Source organism: Vanessa tameamea, chromosome 18 (assembly GCF_037043105.1).
Source record: "Vanessa tameamea isolate UH-Manoa-2023 chromosome 18, ilVanTame1 primary haplotype, whole genome shotgun sequence".
NCBI classification, from domain to species: Eukaryota; Metazoa; Arthropoda; class Insecta; order Lepidoptera; family Nymphalidae; genus Vanessa; species Vanessa tameamea.
This window is the reverse complement of record NC_087326.1, coordinates 4,105,745-4,120,975: the sequence shown is the minus strand read 5'-3', so window position 1 is coordinate 4,120,975 and position 15,231 is coordinate 4,105,745. Positions and strand designations below refer to the sequence as shown.

Here is a 15,231-nt window from a genome sequence, read left to right as displayed (position 1 = left end):
TTGAGAAAAATAATGTTAGTATTTATTTTTGTACAAATTACTATAAAAATATACTTAATGATTTAAAGTTTAATTTTAATTTAAAAATTTACTTTAAATGTAAGCCAATAGCGCACAGTTACCAGCACATGAATATTAACAAAACCCGTAAGGGTTCAATATTTGGACAAGCACCTCTGAATTTTCATATGCTTAAAATGTACCTATTATTAAACGCACTCGACGATGAAGGAAAATATCGAAATCATGTGGGATGTAAATCTTCCAGGTGTGCATCTATCAACCCGCATGGGAGCAGCGTAGTGAAATATTCTCCAAAGTTTTTCCTTACAATGAGAAGGCCTTTATACATTTTCAAGCTAATCCATTTTTACCTAGAGTCTAAAGTCATAAGCAAAGTGTGTTTCATATAAAATTTACACACGCTCGGATAATTAAATTAAAATTCCAGTGAAAATAAAAGTTATTTCGTTACAGTAAAAATAATTAACAAAATATTATATATTTTTCGTTTGGGCGGTTGAAAACCTAGGGCGGGCGGCGGGGATCCTCAGTCGCGATGCATCTGTCGAGGGAGACGTACGTCTCGCGCTCCCGTGCCTCGGCAACTCGTTTCATTTCTAATAAGGCCGTATGGTGTTAAACTAAAGTCAGTGTATACTTTTTTTAATTAGACAATTACTTTTCTGTGTGTGTTTGTGATTCAAAGTGCCCAAGGTCATTTACAGGTAAGCCGTTTGTTAATTTTTCGCACTGATAACCGTTCTTTTCGCCATTTAATCTGCGTGCACGCATATTATAGTGTTTTAATTGGAATGGTGATACTAAAAGAAAAATATTCATCAAGAAATAATTTGTCGTATTTAAATACTTCATTCGTAAAATATACTTTATTGTAAAATACAAAATCATCGAAATCTGTGGCACTCAAACATAAGGCTTATTTTCGCTTGTCGATGACGTCACGTCACAATGTGGTTATCAAATAAACATACAAATGTTAAAAACGTACGATAACTGTTTGTAGTATTATGTTATTGAAGAAAAAATATAAGCTGATATATTTTATTTGATATGCGATCTCTTTTGATTTTAACCTACATAGTTTCTTTCTTTTATCTACGTAGCATACTTACAATACATATGATATATATGTTTATGGATCCCGTTTAGTAAAATGTATCTACTAATGTATTTTATTATTAATGAGATTCAGAAGTTGCAAAAAAAGAAAGCAATTCAGAAATTAATATTTTAATAGTTGGTTAGTTATGTATGTCAGTATAAGTTTTTAATAAAAGGTAATAAAAAAAAAACACGTGTTAAGAGGAGAATCTTAAAGTCAATTACCGATTTATTGATTTGTATAGATGTATTATATAATAGTGTCTAATTAAATTAAATGAATTTTATATCTAAAACTGGTATCTATTATAACAAATTCACTTCAAAGGATCCTCTCAGGTCGGAGGTATTTTGAGCTGGTACATACTGAAATATGTTTTGAATTAGAAAAAGTCTTTGACCTTCTTCGTCCATCCATAGATTGAATTAATATAAATAGTTGAAAAGAGAAATGCATCTATATAAATAAATAAATTTATATTGGACGACATCACATACTCTGATGATGTAAGTAGCTAAAGCACTTGTGTTATGGAAAATCAGAAGTAACGACGGTACCACAAACACCCAGACCCAAGGCAACATAGAAAACTAATGAACTTTTTCTACATCGACTCGGCCGGGAATCGAACCCGGGACATCGGAGTGGTGTACCCATGAAAATCGGTGTACACACTACTCGACCAGAGAGGTCGTCAAAATCTTGATTTAAAAAAAAAAACATTTCCACACCTAGTATTTCACTAAAAATAAAATACTTGCTTGGGACCGTCTCGGATTATAATTTTACGTGTACCATAGAAGACGTGTGATTTATTGACGCTGGAGGTAATGAAAATTTAATGTTATCAAGTTGGGCAGTAAATTTAACCGGGATGTGAAACGGCAATAAAATATGTGACTGCTACGGACGTTGAGGAACGCGCATGTCAAAAGAATTTCGGACACAACATATTTTTTTAAAAGAAGAAAATAAATTAAAGGGAACTTTACGAGCTAATACTTTGTGAAACTTATAGTATTTTTGTATGCAATAATTCTCAGTTCTAGAATTCCTGAAATGAATATCGAAGTATCTCTATTGTTTATTAAATTAAAGCTTGCTTTTGTTTTTATCTTTACGTTACTATACCCTGTACAAGTTAGCTTGATCTTTTTGACAGACTGGCTAGTGATGGGAAACAGAAAATAATTAGTAGTCCAAAGAATAACGTTTTAAAATACTTGTAACTGTGACGATATGGTGTGGGTGTCTTATGTTTGAAATTCTTTATTGCACTAGACATATAAAACATTGGGTAGATAAGCGACGATGGGTCAATATTCAAGTACCTATTTAGTATTTAATATTACAGGGTTATTTTGGATCTCCCGCCAAACTAAAATAGGTGGTTCAGAACATGGAAGTAAACAACTTTCCCAAAGAAACACGGATCGAAAAAAAAATACATACATTCCATACGATTTTTTTTTTTTTCTAAAAAGAGTTATACCAGATAAAGAGACCCCAACCACTAGCCAAAGAGACCCCAACTAAAAGGACCCCCGTTCGTAACAATAACTTAACAATGATCTTTAATAATATTTTTTTGTAATCGATATTTGTAACAGTTACTGCCTGTTATTCGTGTCCCATCCCAGCCGTTCGACCGATGTAACAAGCGTCTATTATTTTCAGTGTTTCTATTTAAATTTTACTTTGAAGCAATAAAAAGTTTTAAAATTTTCGGATAACGGATTTGTGTTATATGTACTTTTTTTTAATATTAAAAAAAAAATAGAAATCATTAAATTAAGAAAATAATATGTTCGTCGTTGGAAAGTTATGTCGAACAGAAAAATTTACATCTGTCAAAAAGATCAAGCTAAATTGTACAGGGTATAATATTCACATTTCACGAGATCACGTCAACCGTCAGAACACTTACGTTATATATTTTATAAAGTTAGTTTTATTCCAATATTAAATTGAAATGGCAAAAATAAATATTTTACTTTCTACCAGGCCTTTGTGCAAGTCTATCTCGCTAGGTACCACCCACTCATAAGATATCCTACCGCCAAACAACAATACTAAGTATTGTCGTATTCTGGTTTGAAAGGTGAGTAAGCCAGTGGGACTACCGACACAAGCGACATAGTATCTTAGCGGCCAAGGTTGGTGGCGCATTGGCGCCAATGTCTATGATTGGTGTTGGCCACTCGGATGATCATGAATAAAATAATTGTAAAGTAAATATTTTTTCATGTGAAATACACATGTCAAAAAGTTAAAAGATGTTTATCCACTTTTTAGAATGCTACGTTACTTTACTTTACGGCAAAATAATTTACAAATTTGGCACAACCCGTTAAAATTAAATCACTTAAAACTTAAGTCATTGCTTCAATTTTATTCACGATATATTTATATTTCTAAAGTGTATGTATTTGTTTTTACTCAAGTTGTAGGTTGCATATTTTTCAAAATCACCGTTGATTACCTTTAAATTTCTTATTACGGTTAAAATTTCTTTAAATGGAAAACACTTGAACACAAATTTTCGATAAACGAATTCAGAATCCAATTATTTATATATATGTATGTTTCGTTTCGTCCATAATGTTCTGCTTAAGTTCTCCAACAGTACTCAAGCCGCTTCGTTGATAACAAATAAAACATACTTCTGAGCTAAATATAATATCAGTGGGTCACGCGTTCGGTTCGAGTACGCGTACTCCAAGCCTGGTGCACTCTTTATAAATATCTGGGTATTGTTAAATTTTGTTTATGTTTTGTCCATTAAGAAAGGAGTTCTAAAAATATGAACGACCTCATTTTAAATTTATTTATGCGCAATCTGTGTTCTTATATTTAACATTTATATTTTTAATCTATATTTTCTTCGCGGCTAATTATAATCACCAACGATAATGATTTATGATATTTTAAGAGTATTTTTATTTTTATGAGACGTTCGGTATGTTAGATAAAAATAATAACGAACAGTGAAACTTTATTTTAAAATGAATATAGTTTTTTTTAAGGACGGAATGCAAAGGCGTGGTATCCAAAGCCATTTAATAAAAAAAAAATTAAACATGAATATTAAGAAACCATGAGATAAACATGAGTGTTATCCACATCATTTCGCGTTTATTAATAACGCTATAAAGAACCAGCGTCCGTTGACTCTTGTCCAACACATCGATCGAATTATAATGATTAATGACGTAAAACATATTCATATTTCTCTTTTCGCGCGTCGTGTAAAATTGATCGAGATAAAATATAATCCAGGTAATGTTAAAAGTGTTTACTCGTACTGGTGGACGACATTATTATTCGTGTGAACGTCGACGTATTCAATGCCTTGCATTTTCTTATTGTGACGTTTGTATTTGTAGCGACGTTTTCATTCAAAATCGAAGACAATGATTCTGAAAGAGTACGCGTGACATATGTATGTATTATTTACATTATATTTTAAAGCATGTTAACCTTTGCGCTCTACTTCTTAAAGGAATAGAGAGTGCACCTCTTACCTCCTCTTTTCCTGGGCAATATACAATAGCCGCCGAAATCGGTCAGTAGGACATACATTTCTTATAATAAGGAATTGTGTTGTTTGTGTGGGTGATTGTGTTTTTTTTTTAATTAAACAGTTTCTGTTTAAGGTTATCTTAAAAAGGTCTAGATGTTTTTCAATTGAAACGACATGTGCCAGTTCGTGTATGAAGCAGAAAGTAGACATTCGCCTCACGCTAATTGTTACTTCGTGCGTTCTTGTTGACAATCGTGTGACGGTCACACTTCCTGTGAGTTACGCCCAAGGTTGCCAACTTAAGAATAATTTATATACGGATTATTTTTTAAAATCTTATTGAAGATGTATCTATTAACATGATTAATGTTAATTAAATTCATGCTTATGATCCAGAAAAAATAATTTTACTTAAATTAAAAATAAAAAAGTAATCGCGAGTAATTCACGTGACCGAAGTGAATCTTTGCGTAGGAACGGTTTCATTTGAACACGCATTCAAATTCGACGTTAATTATTTTATCCTCAAAGAAGTTTTCCTTCTTAAATGTAAAATATATTTAGGACACACATTTATTTCGGTGAGACGATTTATTTAATTATTTTTCCTAATTTTCTGTCTATATGATTTTATTTTCAGACAGAACCAAATTCAAATTTTTTGGATTATTAATGACTATACAAGCTGTGATCTGGTTCTACGATAACGATCATCATTGACACGAATGTCAAAAAAGTAAAAAATAAAAAAATACAACTGAATACCCACTGGTGATTAAAGTTACTTGTGATCGAAATGTTAACACTTTGAGTGTTACAAACAACGTTTCCAATGTTACAATTGTATTTGACCTTGAAATTATACTCCTATAACGCCCAACAAAATCACTTAATAATAATAAAAAAAAACAGTAGCATGGCATAAATATGAAATTTTGAAATTGTTTTATGTTATTATGTTTAAGGCGAGAAAAGACCCGGCTCCGTAGCCCCGGATACTAACTTCTTAAGCGGGCTCTAAAGGTGCATCCTTGAAACAGAGACTGGTTCAGAGATTGACAGCCCTAATTACAACCCATACCTTTAACAAATAACGTCATATCTATGTAAAATAATATTGTGAAAATACTTATCGATGTAAAAATTTAATTAAAAAGGTTTTAATGTATCTGTACATCGTATAAAACAAAGTCACTTCCTGCGGTCTGTACACTTAGATCTTTTAAACTATGCAACGTATTTGAGTGCGGTTTTCATCAATAAACAGAGCGATCTAAAAGTTTACTCGAAAAATAAAGGAAAAGCGAAAGTTTTTAATTTTCCAGCGGAAAAAAACAAGATTTTTTCAATTTAAAATAGACCATTGTTGTACATGTGTGGAGCCGGGAGGCGTAGCTTGTTATTAGAATAGAATGCTTATAAAAGTTACTTATTAATTAATTATTTATTGTGTTAGTATAATCAAATTAAAACTAAAAATTAATAAATATTTAGTAGCTCTTTTGTCGATAACGTCGACGCTTATATACCCCTAGTGTTTTAAAAGTAATTTCAAAGCGAATGACAGGAAGATCGACGAAACAAAATGTGAAAGTGTTATCAAAATAGGTCAATTAGTTTTGAAGAACAAACGACGCTTTGGCGCAGACATTTAGGTATAAGTAGGGTACGAATTTAATTAAACGTTAGCCCTTGTTTATTTTGGGTTCTTTATTGAAACACGGCGACGCTGTATTCGTTCGGGACACTTTACTTTTATCCCATATTTGCTACGAAACCTCCGTCGACACAAGTAAAAATTCACCATTTTATAAACTTGAAACATCTATACTACATAAATACAAATGTAATTCTGTCTCTCTGTTGATCTTTCAAGCTAAATTACTGAACCGTATTTTATGTAATTTGGTATAAAGCAATTTTGAACTTATAGGAAGTACAAAGGTTCTTTTTTATGCCTAATACCTGATTATCAAGCCCGACCACGTGAGCAAAGCAAACCAAACCAAAGCAACTACAAGACCAAAGGCAAAAACTCGTAGTTAAAAAAATAAAAAATGTCGTCGTGTTGTACAAAAATTCAGGCGATTGTGAAACATGGAAATTATTGGTGACTAAGAAGTATATGGACTAAAATAAACGAAAACGTTTCACTTCTTCAAATCACGTTATTCAAATAAAAATATTTTTCTTATTAATAAAATATTTATAGCTACGAAGTATGACAGTATACCGCTGTTATAAAAAGTCTAGCCGTTTGCCGCCACGGCATACGAATCATTCTTTCAATTTAAATGTCCAGTTGAACTATGATGGCTACTATATCAAGGTACAGAGAAATCCAATAGGGATTTATTTACATCGTAACTATATACTAGAACGTACAATTTATTTTTTTAATTTTATATAAATATTTAAAGTTAAACTGTAAGGTCGAATTTGTGTGCCACTGTGTACGTAGTGCGTAATCACATATAATATAAACCTGGCTTAAGAAATATTTTTTATCATCTTTGTTGATATACAGTCTAGTAAATTGCAATAAAGATATTTTTTAAAAGTGAGTTAGTATTTTAAGTAGTCACCTTAATCTTGCCAGAACTGGAATTGACTAGTTTTATTATCTATGTTTTAGTTATAAATTAAACAAGGCTACTACAAAATGAAACATCATTGGTTTTAAATGATATTAACGTGTTATTGATGCTTATTAGATACATAAATAAGGCAAATACTATATGAAAAAACGTATCATTTAAAAATTCCAACATTTTAAGAGTACACACTCCGCCTAAACACTTAAGCACGCACGCGCATTAGTGTTCTAATATTAGAGATAAACAGTCTCATCATAAGTATCTGTACGATAACCGAGATAACAGCCCACTTTAGTTTTATCTTGGGTCACACTTCGACGTCTTAAAATAGTTTTATGACGCAGCATTACCAAAGATTAGGGACACCATATAAATATATTAAAAATGTTTGAAAAACACAGATTTCACGCTTGCATATTGAAAAATATTTTTAACTGACACACGTTTAATGCGTTAAAGTAAGGATTAATAATTTGTTGATCTCTCATCTCTCGCAGGAGTCATTATTAGAACTAATCCAGAGGTTATGCAGTAGTTCAAAGTGGTACAAGTCCGTAGAAATCTAAACGCATGGCAACCCTATTGAAGATGTATGTTGCCACCTGCCTGCGGAAGTTGAAAATAAACTAACGATGTATGTGAAGCGGTTTTGACGAGGAGCGTTAAAATATATCGTCAATGCGAAAATTAGGTTTTTCTAAAATAGTTCCGATGACAGACTGAGAAGATTCTGTTTGCTAATTTACATCGAACGGAAAAAAGAGGTTCTGAATTCGTCGAAGTGTTTTTTAATAATGACTTACCAGATATTTATTAGGTACTGGTCTGATGTCTGGGTTCTTTTCCGTGCTGATGGTAGTTTTACTCGGAATATAAAACTCAGTCAATGCGATCATATTAAATAAGCGTCAATTTAAATAGTTTTCAACAATATAATGATAATGATAATATTAGCTATAACAAGCTATAACGGGTCAATGTTTCAATTTGTATCAAATATATAAGATATTTGATACAAATTGAAACAGGTTCAAATTCGAGGAAATCACCACTAAAGATTCATACGCTTAAATGTTTAGACGGAGAACATTGTAAGATAACCTGCATATGCTATATGTCTGCCTTGTGTACTCGTAAATCCACTTACACAAGCTCCGAACCTTCTACTTAAGTGGGGTGGAGGCTTTATCCTACATTTACGTCCTTCTATAAAGTTTATGGTAATTCAAAAACTATAAACCCTAACATTCCTGAAAATACGTCCCACATAATGTTCTCTTTTTTATATAATTTATACATATAAGATATATATGTACATAATATGTCATTTTTTAATAGCCGAGATGGCCCAGTGGTTAGAACGCGTGCATCTTAACCGATGATTTCGGGTTCAAACCCAGGCAAGCACCACTGAATTTTCATGTGCTTAATTTGTGTTTATAATTCATCTCGTGCTCGGCGGTGAAGGAAAACATCGTGAGGAAACCTGCATGTGTCTAATTTCAACGAAATTCCGCCACATGTGTATTCCACCAACCCGCATTGGAGCAGCGTGGTGGAATATGCTTCAAACCTTCTCCTCAAAGGGAGAGGAGGCCTTTAGCCCAGCAGTGGGAAATTTACAGGCTGCTAATGTAATGTATGTAATTTTTTTAAATTAATCAATGTTAAACGAATAATGGGTTAAATATATAGATTTTTGATTATTAGAAATAATATCCTATGACGAACTACCATGTACCATGTCATTTTTAAGTTTTTTTTTTTGATACAAAACATGATTTATTGCAAGTTAAAAATAATTATTTACAATAGAATGTATTAAAAAGACGTTAGTATGTGTAGATAAAATCACGCAAATTGATTTCAAGATTTCCACGATTGGGCGCACACTAGCGATTTTTGCAAATATACAATCTAGCAGGTATTATTGCCTACTATATAAGAAAATGGTCTTGGTAAATGGTTAATTTGTTCCAAAAATGCGTTAAATTTGTTTATTATTACATTTTTTATTTTATTCGTATGCTTATTTAAAAGAGTTCAATGAACAATATTTATATTTACATTTTCTCATAATATAAATCAAAATACGTCGGATTACTTTTGAAAAGTTATCGAAAGTTTAATTAATTTATCATATGAGACTCGATACGAAAACGTAATAAAATTATATCATATTTTCTATCATAAATAACATTTTAGAATTAAGTTTTTTAGTAATTATTCTTAAAGTTTAGATACATTTGAAATGTATGCTGTATGTTATTGAAATATATAAGACGATTCAATATAATTGTTAAAAGCTAGGTAAAATTCTATATAGACTTATTCTTGAGGCATTATTATACTTTACTTATTAATAGTTAATTAAGATATATATATTTTTTTTCTAAACCAAATATTGACTGCACATCATTATGTCCAGTAAAATATCTAGGAAGTTTAATTAATTAATTAAGTAATTAATCGCAGGGCCTAGTTTCTAGTTCAGTTCAGTCCTTGAGGTACCCGTGTAGGAAATATCTATATAACAGTCACGTGTTTAAACCTGTTCTCAACTGCCATTTAATTTTAAGACTCATTTTTGTTAATTATTGATATATTCGTTCGTAATTAAATTTTCATTTTGAAATCCCGGGAGACTATTTGTGTTTTATTTATTTAGAAAAACCGATGCGCAAATTATCCTCCTAATTAGTGATAAGTCACCCCTGCCATAGGCTGACTCTGAAAGAAGTACCAAACCACTGCTTATACCGTCAATACGCCACGACTTCAAACCGGAACACTAATACAGAGCAGTTATTTTTGAGACAAAATATCCGATGAATTCATTCTCTCTGAACATTTCCGTTAACAACCAATTTTATCAGACGCATAATTGCGTCTGAATAAAAAATTCTATATAAAGATGTTTAATTATAAGTTGGTACTGTTGCCAATTTTTTTTAAAACGAATTTATTAATTGTCACTTAATTAGATTTAGGGTTTTGTGTCATTTTTCTCTTGTACCTTTTAAATGTTGTCGTCAGTTCGATTGCTCATATCTCTAGCTGTAATTGATGTTCTGTTAGTTTAGGTCTAAGGACACGGTTTTATTTGAGTTTTTGGTTACACTTAAATTGATTGAGAGTTTCGAAGGAAAACGTTCCATCTTCCTTATAACTTTTTCAAGTTTTTATTCCATTTAAAGAACCATTTTCCCTGTATGTTGTTAGTTTAGGTCTGGTCACACTCTGTGGATAAAATGTATGAAATAACTGATTTATTTAGTGTCTTGCCAGTTCTTTCGGTAAAATCTACATTCTAAGCCGGTGGAAGCTTTACATTTCATTTAATCTTGCTACAAATCGATTCAAAACTACTATAAACTGTTTATTTATAGACAATGCCTTTAAAAAAATATGTTTTTTTATACGACTTAATTTATTTTACAGAATTTATATATTCATAATTTTAATAAGGCTTGTTTTTGGTTTTTATTTTTTAAGATTTATGTTGACAAATTTGTATAAATTTTATTTCCTCGTCTAAACATATTTCGTTTTAAATTTTCCTATACGTAGAGATAATTAATGAAGATTAACAAACAAATATTTATCTCGGATAATAAAACAGAAAACCCCGGGGTTCCGTTCAAAATAAGAATCTCCATAAGCAAAGTCAATACGAATAAAATTAAAACAGTAACTCGCGATATTAATATTATTTCTATATTGAAAAACTTGTACATCTCATTCTATTATGTATAGCATTTTGTCTTGCTCAACAAATGAAAAAAAAAAGCTATTTATATTTTTAATTTTTATACTAATATATATATATATAAGATTTTAAATTAACATGGTTATTTTTATTACTAACAGTATTTATAACGGGATATTTCCATGTTTTTTATTTTTATTTGGTGGAGCTCGATATTTCGACATTATCTACGAATGTCTTGTTCTCGTGAACAAGAAAGCTCTCCCGAATAAAAATAAAAAACATGGTAAGTATCCCGTTATAAATACTGTTAGTAATATATATATGTTTTATAATAATATGTACTAATATGTTTTTACTCCGTACGTGTGAATAAGAATGAGTCCCAGTATAATGCATCGACGTAAGCATTAAAGACCGTAAGTGGGCAACGTATTCGCAATCTGATGACAGGAGTATTTACCACAAAGAAATCTCAGATCCATAACATGAACTTCAATCTCTAAATAGCGCAGTTTCATAATATATCTCATGTTATTTAGTTGTCATTTTCCACATTCAGACACACTTTTATATTTCATAAGCGTGTGTGGATATCAAATCGTATTAGTTTGTTTATATTACAATTTCTTGGTGTACTAGTAAGTAGATATATATTAAGCTATGTAAGATTTTTTTTATTACTACTAAGACAATGGACTGACGCTGGAACATCAAACAATTTTACCGTCTGTTGTGAAGTAAAAGTGACATAAAGATTTATATTAAATTCTAAATTAAACTTTTCTTAACGCTTCGAATTTAATTTTAAACAGTTTGTATGGATGGGAGTTGTTTTAGTTAATTAGCTTTAGACGTCAGATTATAATTTACGAGGACTCGCTTTTAACCAACTTCTGAGATCTTTCCTCGAGTACCCTCTGGTATCTGATTTCAGCTTTTATGTTTTTATAAAAATATCTTTATCTGTTCCCTATTAGTAATTTCAATAACTTGTAAACTACGTATAATTAATATTGCATAATTCGACCAAAAGGGATCGTTGCAAGCATCTCGATCGTCTGGCTTTGTGACGTCACTCTAAATTCAATATGGCGTACGTATAACAGAGTTTAAAATGTAGTAATGTAAGAGTAGAAATGATTTATGATTGCAAAAATAATTTGTGATGATGATAAAAATAAAACTTTAGTTTTTGTTTCAATAAACAATCTATTAGATATATACTAGGCTTTGCTCGCTAATTGGCTCGCTTAATTTGATAATTTATTTATACGTTCATATTATTTTAATATAACTTTTTTTTTAATAAAAAATATAAAATTTTCCTAAGAGTTAAGTACATTATGTTACATATAATTATATAAGTGTATACATTATTTAATACAAATATGGAACATTAAGAACATACACCTTACGCAATTTTAATAGTGTGTAAAATGTAACATTTTTTTCACGGTATCGTCGCTTCCGCGACACGGATCACAATGGCTGTCGCTAATACGGAAGCTAAATGACTTCGAAGCAGTGTAGTTGACAAGCGATCGTTACAAACTTTTGTATGTTTTTCTATGAATTCTAGTTTGACGTGATTATAAGCGTCGTACGGCGCCATTAGTATTTTATTACAAGATTTTATCTTCTCATATGGCATATTACTTTGGAGTAATGCTGCAGATATTGAATCTGTTTTTATTTTACAAAAGAGAGCAATCCGGTCTATTTATAATCTTGGAGCTAGAGACTCTCTTCGGGATGTTTTTAACAAAGTAGGAATACTGACTGTTGCGTCACAGTATATTTACAATAATATTATGTATATTCACAGTAGCATTGATCACTTTGATAAAATCAGTGATAATCATTGTATGTGCACAAGAAGTAAGGATAAGCTTAGAACGCCAAGTTTCCGACTCCGCAAAGTCAATAAGTCATTCTTGGGGCAAGGTATCCGCTTCTATAATAAAATTCCTCAGACATTTTTAACTGTGCCGTTTCATAGATTCAAGTCAATTGTAAAAAATACATTGGTAAAGAAGGCATATTATTCGATACAATATTATATTGATGATAAAAAAGCGTGGAGTTAATGCTTGTTGACTTCCAGGCAGGAGACATAACATACATATATAATTGTATTTAATTAACATGACTGTATTTTTAGATAATGAAAAAGAGTAATTACTGAGTTTCTTGCCGGTTCTTCTCGGTAGAATCTACATTCCGAACCGGTGGTAGCTTTACTTTAAATAGTTTGTTAAATGACGATTCAAAATTGCTTGTAAAAGCCTACTTGAATAAAGTATATTTTGTTTTTTTTTTTTATAAAGACTGACATTTTTAGATGGATGAAATCTTACTTAGCTATTTTTTTAATAATATTATTTTATATGGAGACTATTTTGAAATGATAATTCATTTATTAAATTCGTTTCGATTACATTACTTGACAGGAAGCAATATTTTGAATATATATTATATTAGGCTTTCTAATAGAGGGAAGTGGAAGCAAAAGACTAGGAAGGCAGACCCCACCATCAGATGGGAATAATAAATGCACGGGAGAGAGAGAGAGAGAGAGACAGACAGACAGATTATATTAGACTTTCTGCAAACGTTGTGATTTGTAAATGTTTCCATTGTGTTTGGTAATAGAATAAAATTCAGCAACATCTGTATTAATCATCTCGACCCGCGTAGAGTGGCAGAATAAGCCTCAAAACGTAATCCTTAAGAGCAGCAGGAGTGTATCCATTTATAAATTGATAATTTAATATGTACATACATATTATAAGGCCATACACACATAGGTAATAATAATAATAATCTAAAATAATTGAAATATAAACTCAAAACGTGAAGGTTTGTCAACATTGGAACTAACATAAATGATCACTGATAATATTATAAAAGAATGGGTTTTTTTATAATAATGGTAAAACCCGGAAGACGTCCTGTCTGCGTAAATGTACGAATTGCAATGGCAATCCGTAGAACAGTATTGGAATCTGCTGCTGAGCCATCTAGCAAGTTAAATTGAATTGTATTATAAAATTTCTCCTTTCAACTATAAGAGAGGTGTCCTCTGCCTCGGGAATTTCTAATGTCACCTGATATCTGCCCCATTACAGGCTTTGATGGCTCTGACGATTACGACGTCAATAACTACCGGATATGACAACTACACGGTATAGACACACCACCGATTGAGATAGCCACTAAATCATGTTTGATCCTGGCCTTCCGGGCCAAAAGGATTAATGCGGTAGCTGCAGCTAACAGTGAGGGAAAGTCCAGGTAAAGAGAAGATCCTCGAGGCCCATACTCAGATCTGGGTCAGTACTGTCAGGAGAAACCCCATTGACTGAAGATGAAATACCCATTAGTCAACTTAAATCGTGTTCGTTCAACTAGTGACGAGATTGATGATCATCAATCATTGACAGTCGATTGAGTATTAATAAATATAATAAAATTTTAGTATCTGTTTGTAATATTAAAATAACCGCCTTTTACTAAATTTTATATTTATGTATACACGGTACATATACCAAAATAACATTTTTTTTAATGTTTGTCTGTCTGTCTGTTTGTTCCGGCTAAACTATGGAACGGCTTAATCGATTTTGACGGGACTTTCTCTGGCAGATAGCTGATATAATTAGTAGTAACTTAGGCTACAACAATAACTTTTTTGTGAAATTCAAACACGCACGAAGTCGCGTGCACAGCTAGTTTTTAAGTTAAAGTATAATTAATGTTATTTTAAATTATAGAGTAATCGATATATTTTGTATTCAGAACAAGCGACCCGATTCAATCGGCGTGCAAGTGTCAGGCGCTCTTTTCAATCCGGTACATTATTATAATTTATGGACACCGTAGGCGTGACGGATTCCAACGTGTCGCATTACAGCTATATCTTAACTTCGTAGCGATTTTAATGGATTCGTCGCCTTAAATGTCAAGCGAGAGATAAATAAGTCGTATAAGGAATACGAAACAAATATTTTTGAACTCTGCGCTGGTTGTTTTAATATGAAGATAGACAAGTGACATGTTATGTTTATGGGCCTTTACCTAATGGTATTTTGTATAAGTCTGTTTGAATGGTACTCACTCAATAATATATCTGTGCCCGCGGATTTGCACGCTTCAGTCTGTGTCTATCAAAGTATATACATATATATTTAATATTACTAGAATTAACTTTAGCCTATGTTACTTCAAAATAAAATAAACATTAAAATCTGTTCAGTAGTTTGAGTTTATCAAT

At 31.4% G+C, this 15,231-nt stretch overlaps 1 protein-coding gene across 2 annotated transcripts in view; it reads left to right on the top strand.

Annotated features, from left to right (window-relative positions):
- Positions 1-567: 567 nt before the first annotated feature.
- The window catches only part of Pde8 (Phosphodiesterase 8), a 204,151-nt gene continuing 189,487 nt past the window's right edge, over positions 568-15,231 (top strand). For both annotated transcript variants that reach the window (XM_026635012.2, XM_026635003.2), the window contains exon 1: positions 568-728. The gene's annotated coding sequence lies outside the window, so the exon portion shown is untranslated. The remainder of the gene's footprint in view (positions 729-15,231) is intronic.